This window comes from Aplysia californica, unplaced genomic scaffold, assembly GCF_000002075.1.
Source record: "Aplysia californica isolate F4 #8 unplaced genomic scaffold, AplCal3.0 scaffold00279, whole genome shotgun sequence".
Lineage (NCBI taxonomy): Eukaryota > Metazoa > Mollusca > Gastropoda > Aplysiida > Aplysiidae > Aplysia > Aplysia californica.
Genome location: NW_004797549.1, coordinates 245168 through 258079, shown reverse-complemented (window position 1 = coordinate 258079; position 12912 = coordinate 245168). Strand labels below are relative to the sequence as shown.

Sequence of the window (12912 nt, the reverse complement as noted above, 5' to 3'; positions counted from 1 at the left end):
GTATCAGCACCTGATCTTAGCAGTAATCGATTAAGGGCTTGGAGTACTGACCTTGACAAAAACCCAACTGGACAAGTTAGATCGAGTTCAAAATGAACCTATGCACATCATACTAGGCTGCACCAGGGATACGCAAATTATCTGTAAGAGGCATGTATTGGGCCTCGTGTGGGTGGAAAACAGATACAAAGTGGCCCAGGTCAGGGCGTACATGAGGGTGGCGGCTGATAAGCAGCACTCACTTCATGAAGCCATTGGAGAAATCAATGGAAATCGTCTAAAACGAGGAGCTTCTTGTATGGACGAGGCTGAAAAAAACCCATAAAGGAAGTCTGCCCACTGGAAGATATAAAGCGAGATGAAGAATGGATAAAGATGAATAAGACAGCAGGGAGATTTTGGGAAGGCAGTGACTACGCTGAACAGAGAATGTAGAGAGTGGCCACTGGGGGCGACACATGCTTAGATACGATAATTGATTGAAAACAACTCACGGCATGGAGATGTGGTTGTATACACGGATGGATCTGTTAAACGAGGGAGGAAATCTGGATATGCCTTCTCTGCAAGAGTGAGTGGCAGTTTGGTGCAGGAGCAGCAGGGAGCATACGATATTACAATATCTAGCACGAAAATGGAGATAGAGGCAATCACTCAGGCTCTCAAACGGGTCACAACAACTCGACAAGCACATGTGATCTTTGTCACGGACTCTCAGAGCGCTCTGGGGAAGATTGAAAGTGGGCACCTCAGAGCTGAATGAACAGAGCTCCTGAAGAAGACAACACTGAAAGAGATCACGTAGACCTTCATTCTGGGTCATGCTGGAGTCAAGGATAATGAGCGGGCTGATGAGCTCGCTGAGAAAGCAAAACCTGAAGGGAAGCTGTGCCCTGACAAATCTGAAAGTGTGCGTTCAGTCAGAGAAAAACGAGAAATAGAACAAGAAGAGTCGGAACACCATCATCTTGAGCGACTTTGTGAGCTTGGGGTTGGATGGGGCGCCTGCAGAAGTTCAAGACTTAGTGGGAGGAGCAGAAGGCTATGGAATCAAACATTGCTTGGAACTGTCGGCCTCTACACACTTCGAGATGTGCTTCTTCAGGTGACGTAGCGCTTATGGGGATGCCCCTTGTGCAGTGATGTTGGTCCTTCACACAAGTAACAAGTAACAAGTGTGCTTCCCGGGAAGCTGAGAATGTTTCGGAGTGTTCTATGGTCTGCTGGGATAATAATATAGTGTAAAGCGCATAGAGCCGGCTGTTGAGCGGGGATATGCGCTATACAAATGCTATCTATTATTATTATTTAAGTCTTCTCTCTGTGTATCTGGTCTTGTCTGAAAATCCATAAAAATTCTCGACTTTTGGTTCAAAAGACATGTTTGTGCAAACGGTCAGAAAAGTTGCATCGGTTCCTTGATCAATTACATAATGTCATATTGTCATACATTTCTCACTTTCTCTTCCCCCCCCCCTCTCTCTCTCTCTCTCTCTCTCTCTCTCTCTCTCTCTCTCTCTCTCTCTCTCCCTTTCTCTTTCTCTCTCTCTCTTTCTCTCTCTCTTGCTCTCTCATTTCTTTCTTTCTTTCTTTCTTTTTTCTTTCTCTTCGTCTCTTTCGCTCTTTTTCTTTCACTTTCAGATCTGTCTTCCAGTCTCTCCGTCTCTGAAGCTCTCTCTCTCTCTTTCTCTCTCTCTCTCTCTCTCTCTCTCTCTCTCTCTCTCTCTCTCTCTCTCTCTCTCTCCCTCCCTCTCCCTCTGTCTGTCTGTGTGTATGTGTTTGTATGTGTGTATGTATGTGTGTGTATGTGTATGTGTGTGTGTGTGTGTGTGTGCGTGTGTGTGTGTGTGTGTGCGCGCACGCACTTCTGCGTCTCTCTGTCCCTGTTCCTGTTTCTTTTTCAGCTCCCTCCCTCTCCCCCCCCTCTCTCTCCCCTCTCTCCCTCCTCATTCACAAAATTCACCAATCACCTGTCACCATTGCCTTGTCTCCCCGTCAATGCCCCACTCCATGTCAGATCCCTCCTCTATCTGTCATGGCCCCTGCTTTGACGAAAAACGTTTATATAAGCTGCACACCGGTAGTCAGCATTTACATGTACTTTGTCAATGCATGATGTAAATGGTGTTTCAATAATTATAATTTCTCCCTGCCTCTACTTTTCGCTGAGCACAAGTATTACAAGGTCGGTTTTATCATAATATTTCTATGTGCAAGACCTAGTTTATTTTGTTGTTATTATTATTTCTTTTAATAGGCTTATATATTGTAGTGATTAGGAGCTTCTTTGTCGCACGCATGGGGCCTGAGCTCATTTTCCGAGTGTGGAGATGATTTTATCGAGTATCTCTGTCTTTCTGTTGGAATGTTGTAAGCCTCTGTGTATTGGCCCTGACAGATGGTGTCGGAAACCCGCCTCCTAAATGCTCTAAATTGTGTCGATGGGGGGAGTGAAAACATCAGTCTTCTTTTGCTGATCTCAGGAAGCATAACAATTTTTTTGAAAATCAAGTTATTTCGTTTTCAGGAAACTTTTATTAGAATTTGTTTCTTTATCTGTCCATTTAACAGAAGTTTTTTTTTTCCTTGATTTTTTTGTCAAACAAATTTCTGCAAGCTTTCCTAGACTTTACTCTCATACAGAACTACTGACGATATCAGAGTTTTCAAACTTCTTCTGTTGCGTTCCCTTGACACATCCCCGTGTTATTTAGTTGTACCATCTTCTGTTTTGCCTTTGCTTATTGTGCATTTTACAAGTTGATTGCAAGCTCTATCGACTGCTCTCATTGAGCCCGAAAAATTCACGTCTGTTACAATTTGTCAAAGTGTTCATTAATTGCCATCTGCTTGCGGCGGTGGCTTCCTGGCCCTGTAATGTGCACAGAGTTGGCCTTTTTGGAGTTACATTTCATGATCTGCATCACACTACTCACTGTGAGCAGCATCAACCTCATGTAAAATTCTCTCTCATGCCTGTGATGTTGTCAGCTGCAAGGGCTGTATCCTGTGTCGATCGAATGTTCTTACGCTCCCATCGACCCAAGCTAGATCATTTAGGAGATGGGCTTCCGACCACATGCGATTAAATGTCTTCCGACCCTGCCTGTCGGGTCAACCCGGGCTGGGATATAAGATAAGATAACATGAGATAAGATAAGATAAGATAAGATAAGATAAGATAAGATAAGATAAGGTAAGATAAGATAAGATAAAATAAGATAAGATAGGATACATCTATATTGTCCAGATCCTGACACATTGTTTCGGTGTTTCACCACACTCACACGCATATTATACACACAAACACATACACTCATATTATACACACAAACACACACAAACATGCACACACACGCATACGCACTCTCATGCGCACTCCCACTCTCTCTCTCTCTCTCTCTCTCTCTCTCTCTCTCTCTCTCTCTCTCTCTCTCTCTCTCTCTCTCTGTCTCTGTCTCTGTCTCTCTGTCTCTCTCTCTCTCTCTGTCTCTGTCTCTGTCTCTCTCTCTCTCTCTCTCTCTCTCTCTCTCTCTCTCTCTCTCTCTCTCACACACACACACACACACACACACACACACACACACACACACACACACATACACACACACACACACACACACACACACACACACATTCTCTAACTGTGAAATTAATCATAATAATTCAATAGCATGCTTGCACTCTTAAACAGACTCAAGTCACACACAAATATAAACGAACAGTAATTGCAAACATTAACAGTGTTAAGCTAGATACGTACTCAGTATTCCGATTGTAACTGTAAACTCTGTGCGTAAAATGATGAGAATACTCATATCAAGATGATTAAGATATTTGAAGTTTAATGGAAGATGATAAGAATGATCCATTAAATTTCTAACATGTTAATTATCTCGATATAAGAGTAAAGACCGAGATACTTCGAATATAATTTTTCTCCCCACTTGGGAATCGAACTCAGGTCTCCTGCGTGCGACAGCAAAGCGCTTAACTGCAACATCAAAAGCTTGATTCTCTAATCACCTATTCTGTATCTAGGTTGAAAAGATAGGGTAATAGTATACTGTCTTGTCTAATTCAGGTTTATGGCTCCTTTTTTATTCTCAAAGAGTATCCCACGAGACCTATTTGTAGCATTGTTTCGAATAGATGATGATGAATGACACTTACCCTTGCTGTTACACAACAACCTCCAGCTTACGAAAAGAACAGAGGCGTTCATATAATGTGTACTCCAAATGGTCTAAAATTCTTTTGATGTAGAATACGTAAGGGTTGGAATGAATGGATACGCCTATTTTATTTTACTCACAAACCTAAATCTATAGGATTAAATTTATTTTTTTAAACTAAAAATTAATGATAACAATAATAGATAGCATTTGTACTGCGCATATCATCGCTTGACAGCAAGTTCTATGTGTTTCACACAATAACACTCAAAAAAATTCTGTCACGACGCAGGGAAATCAGGCACTCGTCAATCTTTCGCATACAGACTTATTGGTATCATTTTAAAGTTAGTTAATTTATCTCGTTTTTTTTTATATTTTAAAAGAATACTTATCTGTCTTTGATATAAGGCGAGATTTGTGGTTGGAGGAGGTGTGGGTCGCTTGACGTCAGAAGTAAAATTAGCGAGAAAATGGCCGCCAAAGTTTGATTCATTCCAATGCTTGAGTGTAGCTCTACTTGAAAACTGTAAATTTACATGTTTGTGTTTTTCATCAGCGTTTTTCAGTAAAATTCACACGTGACAGCGTTGAGCCACCAAAAATCGATATAAATTGTCCAATGGGCGACAAGATGTCAGGGTTTTTTAAATTTCGTGCTGTTTCTTTGTGCTCTTAAAAAGTAAACCTTCAGAAGCCATGAAAAACCTCTGGTACCAGTTGATAGTGCCCAAGGCCAACAAGTGACCTTCGCAGCTCATGGAACTGCGCCTGAACTACACTCTGTAGAATATTGTACAGGTCTGGCAGCTTCTGTCTCTTCTGTCTCACGGAACTGCGTCTCAACTACACTCGTTGTCTTAACATGTTTTAACGTGTCTTATCGTGGAAAAGAGTGACCAAAAACAAAGTGCAAGTCAGACAAGAGCTTTCCAAGAGTACGTCCCTTGACGAGTCGGCATTGTTCACATTGGTTTCGATGTTAAGGATTGCAAGAAAAACCTTTGCCTACTTGTAAAGTTTGCCGTGTTCCCGAGGTCCACTCCAACTTGTGAGCAGGTCTTTTCTCCACACTCTATTGAATGCTTTTTGGGGGTTTACAAAGATGGCGACATTGTGTTTTGCCCCCTGAAAACAATCTTGGATGTTTTGAGTTAGATTAAAATGTTGGTCTTCAGTCTTGCTGTCTTTTATGAAGCCTGCTTGGTGTGGGTTCAAGTTGTTGGTGTTCTCCAGGTACCAGTAGGGTTTTTTGTTTACCATTCTTTCAGCAGGCTTACCGCTGCATGATGTAAGTGAAATAAGTCAGTAGCTCTTTGTTTCTCCAGGCGGTTTGACATTTTGCAGGAGTGGCATTATCTGGTCAATTCGCCATGCGTTTGGTATTCCACTTATTCTCCACGTTATATTTACGAGGTGACGTTGAACTTCTTTTCCTTTATGGTCAAAGTTGTTTTGCATTTCATAATGTATTTTGTCTGGTCCTGGGGCTATCTTTAAAAAAAAACTTTTTGCGAAACTCAAAAGTACCATCATGCTGAATTCTTCCTCAAACAGTGAGTTATTTACAGTAGGGGCTTTTCTGTGTGCATTGCCTTGATTATGAGAGATCCATCGACCTCAGTTAGCCTGCTTGCTTTGTTTACTGAGCTGGAGTACTTGTTTAAATGTTCTGTTCCCTTCTGATCTTCTGTGACGGTGTTGCCTGTAAAGAAGATAGCTTTGGGGGTTACCTTTTTGTCTTTCTGCGGAGAGATTGCAGACAAGAGACCAAGCCTTTGATCCAGTGTGGCGGAGGTCAAGATCTTCACAAGTAAAGTAGAGTAAAGTTGTTCCCGCATCCGATCCGGACATCCCCAATTCTTTGTTTCTCCTCTTTGTATTATTTTAGCATATATATTTTTTTAAAATCTGTGAGCAGGTCTTGTTGCAAAAAGGTTTTGTTACTAGCTACGGTGAATATTCGTATAACTGCCTAGCTTTTTCTCATTCTATCACAGCCGTCTGGATTTCTTCGCCCCAGAAAGGTTTGTCATTCCTTTGGCAATCCTGTGAAGTGTGCAGAGACGCGGCTTTAAGACAGTTTGTATGGCTACTTGTTCATTCAAAGAGATCAGCTTCTTTTGATTCTTCTATGCTAGAGAGCAGCTTGTAAGCGGTCTTTTCATGTTCTGCCCAGTTGGCTTTCTTAAAGTTGCATCTAGTCCTCTGAGGGCGGTTCAATGCAGGTGAAGTGGTGATCTGTGTATTGATAAGCCAGTTATCACTTCCTATGTCGCCAATCGCTTCAATGAGACAGGAGTTGTTTTTTTTTAATGTTGGATGGTTATAACAGGCCGGCGTAGAGTCAAATGGGCTCTGTAAAGTAAGATAGGAGTGGAGTCGGCATCCTGCTGCACAGAAAGGTTAATGGTTTCATATTGCAAGCTCACCGATCTTTTGTCCTGTGCCGTTGTCGTTTGTGGAGCCCCAGTCAGAAGTAGCTATTGAAGTCACCTGTGTAAACGGTTTTGTTTTTTTAACTTTCCCTTTTTTGTAGAGGGCTGCTTTCAGTTACCTGCTGTTTATGGGAGATGTAAACATTGTAATACTTCGATGGTTGCCGCATTCTTTACTGCTTCCTACTTTGTGGAGCGTTAAAACTTCTTGTGTTTTGCCATTCATTTGGCTGATCATAAATGGTCCATATTACAATGGAATGCTTTTATACCTGACACTTCTCAATCTAAAATAAAAAACTGTGCTGGTTTTCCTTGCTTTAACTCCATTAATAATTTGTTAAAAATTAATAATTTCACTTATATTGCGCACATCTACGCTCTACAGCATACTCTTTGCGCGTTACATTACTATATACCCCAGCAGACCCTAGAACACAGAAATTTTCTCGGCTTCCCAGAAAGCAGCAACTATTTCTTTCTCGAGGATCTGGTTTTGACGGCCAAAGCAAGGAATATCCGTCCACTTTTGCTGTTGTGTGGCATCAAACAGCTCCCCTACAGTGTTCATGCTATCTATTCAGAATATTGTTTTACGATAAAGTCTTACCTTCTTTGGTATTCATGAAAGACGTTTTGCTTGAAGCATTATTAGCTTTTTTATCGAACATCTGCTTATCTTTTTCTTCCAGAGTTTGGTTCTGTTGTTTTGAGTTTTCTTTTATTGTCTACCCACTCCTCTTTCAAGTATTCAGCTTTTTCCATCGGGTGTGAAGGCCTGGCTTTTTTTCTGCAGCTAGTTCAAAAAACATTCTTCAAATTGTATATAGACCTATATGAGTCTTTTTTTTAACTTACATTTTAGACACTCATTTTTTTCGAAAAATGAACTTTTATGAAAAATTGGAATCAACCGTCTATAGACATAACTGTGAAATTTCCGAGCTTTATTCCGTCAAATTAGAGAATAAAGGCAACTTTTGTGATAGCTTCCTAGGAAAATGTTCTCTCCTGTTACCAAAAGAAATCATAGAGCTGTGTTACTGGAATAGGTTTTGGGGGGCTAATGAAATATCGTGTTGGTGAAACTGGTCTATTCATCAGGCAAATAATTTGAAAAACCACTTCAGTTTTACAATCCACATAAAGTTATTTCGGATTTAAGTGCCAAATTTAAAAATCAATTAAAACTTTAAAGTTTCAGTTAGTGATTCTCACTCTAAGATCAAACACCTTGTGATCATATGAATTTCTATTCCGTTTAGCAGTTAGGTGAAGCTAATCCCATACTTATTTCTAAAGAACAAAGTTTTAAATAGTTTTAATGGACGTAAAGAGGGGTGTTACAGGGTAACAGGAGGGAACATACAAGACTGTTATCAGGTTTTAGCAACAAATCTCACCAAGAATGAAACACTTGAGTACCTAAATTATTAGTGATATCATCTAAAGAAATAACTGAAGAATGGATGGGAATGTTAAAGGCATATAACATATTCTGTCGAGACGTTATTTATTGGGTGTATTTACCAGTGTAAAAAAAAAACCCCATAGGGCATCAAACAATAAGTGGGCGTCGAAACGAAATATATCGAGAGACAACTTTAAATAGGATGGTTAGGACGCGTAATGAGAATGGGGCCACAACTGCCAGCCTCAAAGGTCTACAACATACAATTCGATGGCTTCCGGGGAAAAAAGAAGGCAAACAAAAGGGTGGATTGATGGAGTCAAAGACATCCTTCAAAGGCACAATATGCAGGTCCGAAAAGCAACACACCTGGCCCATAAGAGATCAGATAAGGTAACAGTAAAGTTGCCGGTGTGCAGTATATATATAGACAGTTGATTTTGCAGAGCCCCAGCGTGGGTGCTTTGTATTTCCTCTTTCATTTTACTCAAACAATTTTCAGAGACTTTTGCATGAACTCTTGCTTCATTGGCTTAGAAATTGCTCCATGTCGTTCCAAAGTGTTTGAATCGTGTAGCTTGTACTGTTGAAACGTTTTCTGGAATAACTTCCACAATGCCACCAGTCTCCCAGTTTCCGTTCTCTTTTTAGTGATACTTATTTTCTTGTGTTCGCCGTTCAGGATTTCTATTTTCTTTTATTACTACCCATTTCTGCCACGTTGCAGTGAGTCTCATGTCCCCAGAGTATGCCAGAATTGGATCCTTTTACTTTACTTCATCCTTCCTCTTGCATCGTTAGATGTCGAGAAGAGATGCAATTTTCAAACTATGGCAGGGTAGGTGGCTTCTGTTGTTGATAGGTCATTCTTTTGGAGGAGCTCTATAACGCTATCCAGCCAAGTTTTGCGTGGTCTGCACCTGCCCTTGTACCTGGACTTATTTAAGTTGTAAGCTCGTGTAGCTGTTTGATTTGGTGACACTTTCATCAGATGACCGAACCACTTCATTCTTTGATGTTCTTGTCCCATAACCGGTTTATTCCCTGTCAAATTTAGTTTAATCCCTTATCAGTCCTTCGTCTCCCTGTCGTATATCGTAAGTCAGTGTTGAAAGGAATATGCTGTGAATAGGTTGTCTTTTTACTTCCATTGGTAGGTGTTTATGTGTGAATAGTGGTGAAGATTTATAGGTTTCTGCATTTGCTTTTTGGGTCCTGGTTTTAATTTTCCTATGTCCAATCTTCCGCATGCTCTCAAGCTATGTAAATTCCTTAACTTGTTTAAGTTGTGTCCCGTCGATGGTGATGTTTAGTAGTAGTAGTGGGACTGGGTTTCAATGGTCACACGATCTGTGCATGCATGTTTTAGCCAAACTTGAGCAGGAATAACCTTGAAATGAACACAATGCATAAACAAGGCGTCCGTTATCAACTCTGTGTTATCATAAATATTGCACGCATATGTGTTTTGACCTCATTCTGTAGCTTTCTTAAAAACCCTAAACTAAATAGCTTCCGCCGCCAAAAGCTTGTAAAACAAATGTTTGAACTGCTTTCATATATTATGTTACTCAAAGATAAAAATTACAATTCGGGTGTTCTGTTGAAAAAACACAAATATGGCCTTAGTTTTAATCTCTTTCATTTACTCAATTAAGTGCGGACTACCTCACATTCTAACCCAAACTGAGGTCAGTTAAGCTATTTAGTACAATCCCTTCTCTCCTGTTACTTTTTTATTCTCTCCTGTTACCAAAACCCGGGTAACAGCAGGGAAATTCACAGGAGAGAATTTTGTACATCATTACCCTGACGACCACCAACTGGATAGAGCTCATGGTTTGTCTTACCATTGAAATGTAACCATGGCTGACTTCCTAACCAAAGGAGAGTGGGTCGGATTTCTGTGTAATAAGTCGTTATATACCCTAGTAACAGAAGGGATATGTAAGCTCAAACACTCACTATGTTGGGTTGAACGTGGCTCTGTATCTTTCAATCGTGCATTGCATAACCTCCGCTGTCTCATGTCATATAAAGGAACAGGAAGGGAGTCTTCACTCCCAAAATCTCAAAGATAATAAATCTTTGTCTAGGCAACATTCATCTGTGTGAAATGATGGGTAACAGGAGAGAGGTTCGAAATGAGTTAAGCAAAATATAGAGATAAAGAGTTAATTAACAAATATAAGACAAGGACGGGCACGAAGATTATTTTTTGCTTCGGTATTGCTGTCCAATACTCTGTATAACTGTGAAATATTTAATCCCTGGAGCCATGACTTTTATCGCTAAGCGTGTTTTAAAAAACATAATATACGTGTTGCGGGTCTTGTCATTTTTGCCTACTAGACAAGATTTACAAAAGAACTGCAAAATTTCTATGACTTGGGCAGTTTTGAAAACCTCATTTTAAGGCCAAGGAACGTTTTACCCTGTTCATGAACATAGTCAATGGCTATTGTAAGCAATATTTCATATTCGTATCTAAGGAATTAGGTCTGCAATCACAAATTCAAAAAGAAAGCCACGTGCTTTCTTAAAATGACTCATATATCGTATATTTTGTTTTGGTTTCCCCTTTACCTTTCCAAGCTGTTTTGGCTAGTTCTGTGACTTCTATTTTTATTTCATTTCGTTACAGATTTTATTTGGCACTGGATCTATCTTTTTTTTTTCTTCAGTCTTTTATCTTTTTTAAGAGCAGTAGTGAAGCGGCTATTTATTGTAAATTCAAACTGACTCTGGATCATTAGGTTTGCCAAGGTAATATCTTATTTGTTTCTTTGGCTTGTCTTTTTCGCAGACTTTCATTCTCTATGTGTCATGGTCACCAGAAGTAGATCTAGATCTGTGTCATAGTCCTCACGTAGCTCTTGAGTTCATAACTGGGCCTCGTCAAGCTTTATCTATCATTCTATCATAATGTAGCTATTGCAAGCACTGAAAAAAAAAACCAAGATAAAAACCAAAACAGCGAAGGGTTGCAAGAAGGCAGGGAGAGGAGTGAAAGGGGGTGTGTCCCTGATTTCGGTCACGTCCTTGACTTTGGTTTCAAATGACCACGTTTATTCGCGTTTTCTGACGACGATGGTGATGATAATGATACATCTAGACAACAGATAACACGAATAAACGAGGTTATCTATTGGACTCATCGGATGTAATCATGGACTCGCCGGAAGTAATTTGCTACTAGCCAGAAGTAATCATATAACTGATCAGGGACGGACACGGTGGCGTCGATAGCCCAGTGGTTAGGCTACCGGACTCGTATCCATGAAATTGCGGGTTCGGGGGTTCGAGCATCTGCTCGGCCTGACGTTGTGTCCCTGGGAAAGGCACTTTACACGAATTTCCCTCTTGGCTCGGTCTTTTCGAAGACAGACGCTAAACTAGGAGGCCCCTCCTGTTGAATAACCTAATAGTGTTGATAGGGGTGTTAAACCCATACCATTTCACCTATTTTACCAAAGTACTCACTACTTACAGGAAGTAATCGTGTAAATGTCTAGGGATCGGAATCGCAGGAGGAAATCACACAAATAGAAAGTATTTGGGTTCGGAATCGATTCTTATAATTCCTAGTTTTCAAGAATTGGAAATCAGAGGTTACCGACACCCCCCCCCCCCCCCCCCAAAAATTAATAAATAAAAAAAAAATTAAAAAATAAATTATAATTATTTTTAAACCCATATATATATATATATATATATATATATATATATATATATATATATATATATATATATATATATATTTAAAAAATAAAAATTAAATTAAATTAAAAACCAAAAATAACAACAAACCAACAACAAAACAACAACAACAAACAAACAAACAAAAACTAAAAAACAAAAACGGAACCGCCTAACAATAGGGGGAAGTGGCAATTATAACTGGTTCGACTGTAACGAAGGGGTTGTAAAAGATGAACAACTTAATTAGATTTCAACAATAATAACTGTATCATGGAGGTCGCCTTATCGTGTTCACTATGCGGTCGGTTCAAAATTCTAACGTACCCATCAGACTTGAATTGGATTCCCATGCAGGGAATGATAGTTGAACCTGTGCTGATCTAAAGGCCACCCGCGTAAAACTTTACCTGTACAAACGAGAACTTCATATTCCCTCCCTTGCGAATTTTAACTTTATAATGACATTGTGTTAGGACAACGCCTGGCTAAGACAGAGGCTTTTTTTCTCTTCATGGGTGGTCGTCTTAGACAGTTTCGACTGTTTCTTATCGGGCATTTCCATTGGTCTGCTATGATGTTGTTTTCCATTCTGTGGGGGACCGGCGTCTGTGGTATAGCACTTAAGCGCTCCGCCGAGCACACAGAAAACCTGAGTTTGATTCACGTGTTGGGAGAATTGTGATCGAGTAGTTCGGTCTTTGTGTTGGGATATTGTATCCATCTCAACTTGGGTTGGCCTGGACAAGCAGGATCGAAGCCAAAAATTTGTGAGGTGAAATGGTGAAATGGTAGAGGTTTAACGCCCCTTGTCAACACTGTTAGGTTATTCAAGAGGTGGGACCTTCGAGTGAATCAAATGTCCACCTCCGAAATGACGAAGCGAATAGGAAATTGCCTTTCGCAAGGACACAACGTTGGACCGAGCTGAGGCTTGAACCCTGAATCCGCAATCTCTCGATTACGGGTCTGGTAGCCTAATCACTGGACTTCGGACGCCACAAACCTATTGGAATATGGTCCCTTTTTTCTGCCTCTTACTGGTAACAGGCTTTTTTCATTCCCTGTCTTACAAACGTGTGCTTGAGAAAGAGGTTTAACTGACGAAAGTTCTAGGGAATACTTAACAATAGTAATAAGTACAAAATAAGTACAGTACAGCCTTACTGGAAAGCTGACTGTTGTTCAC

At 40.2% G+C, this 12912-nt stretch overlaps 1 protein-coding gene across 1 annotated transcript in view; it reads left to right on the top strand.

The window, feature by feature from the left end:
* Positions 1-1912: 1912 nt before the first annotated feature.
* LOC101845338 overlaps positions 1913-12912 on the top strand; it is a gene marked incomplete in the record, with an annotated part of 37322 nt that continues 26322 nt past the window's right edge. The window contains 1 exon segment of the mRNA XM_035970521.1: positions 1913-2185.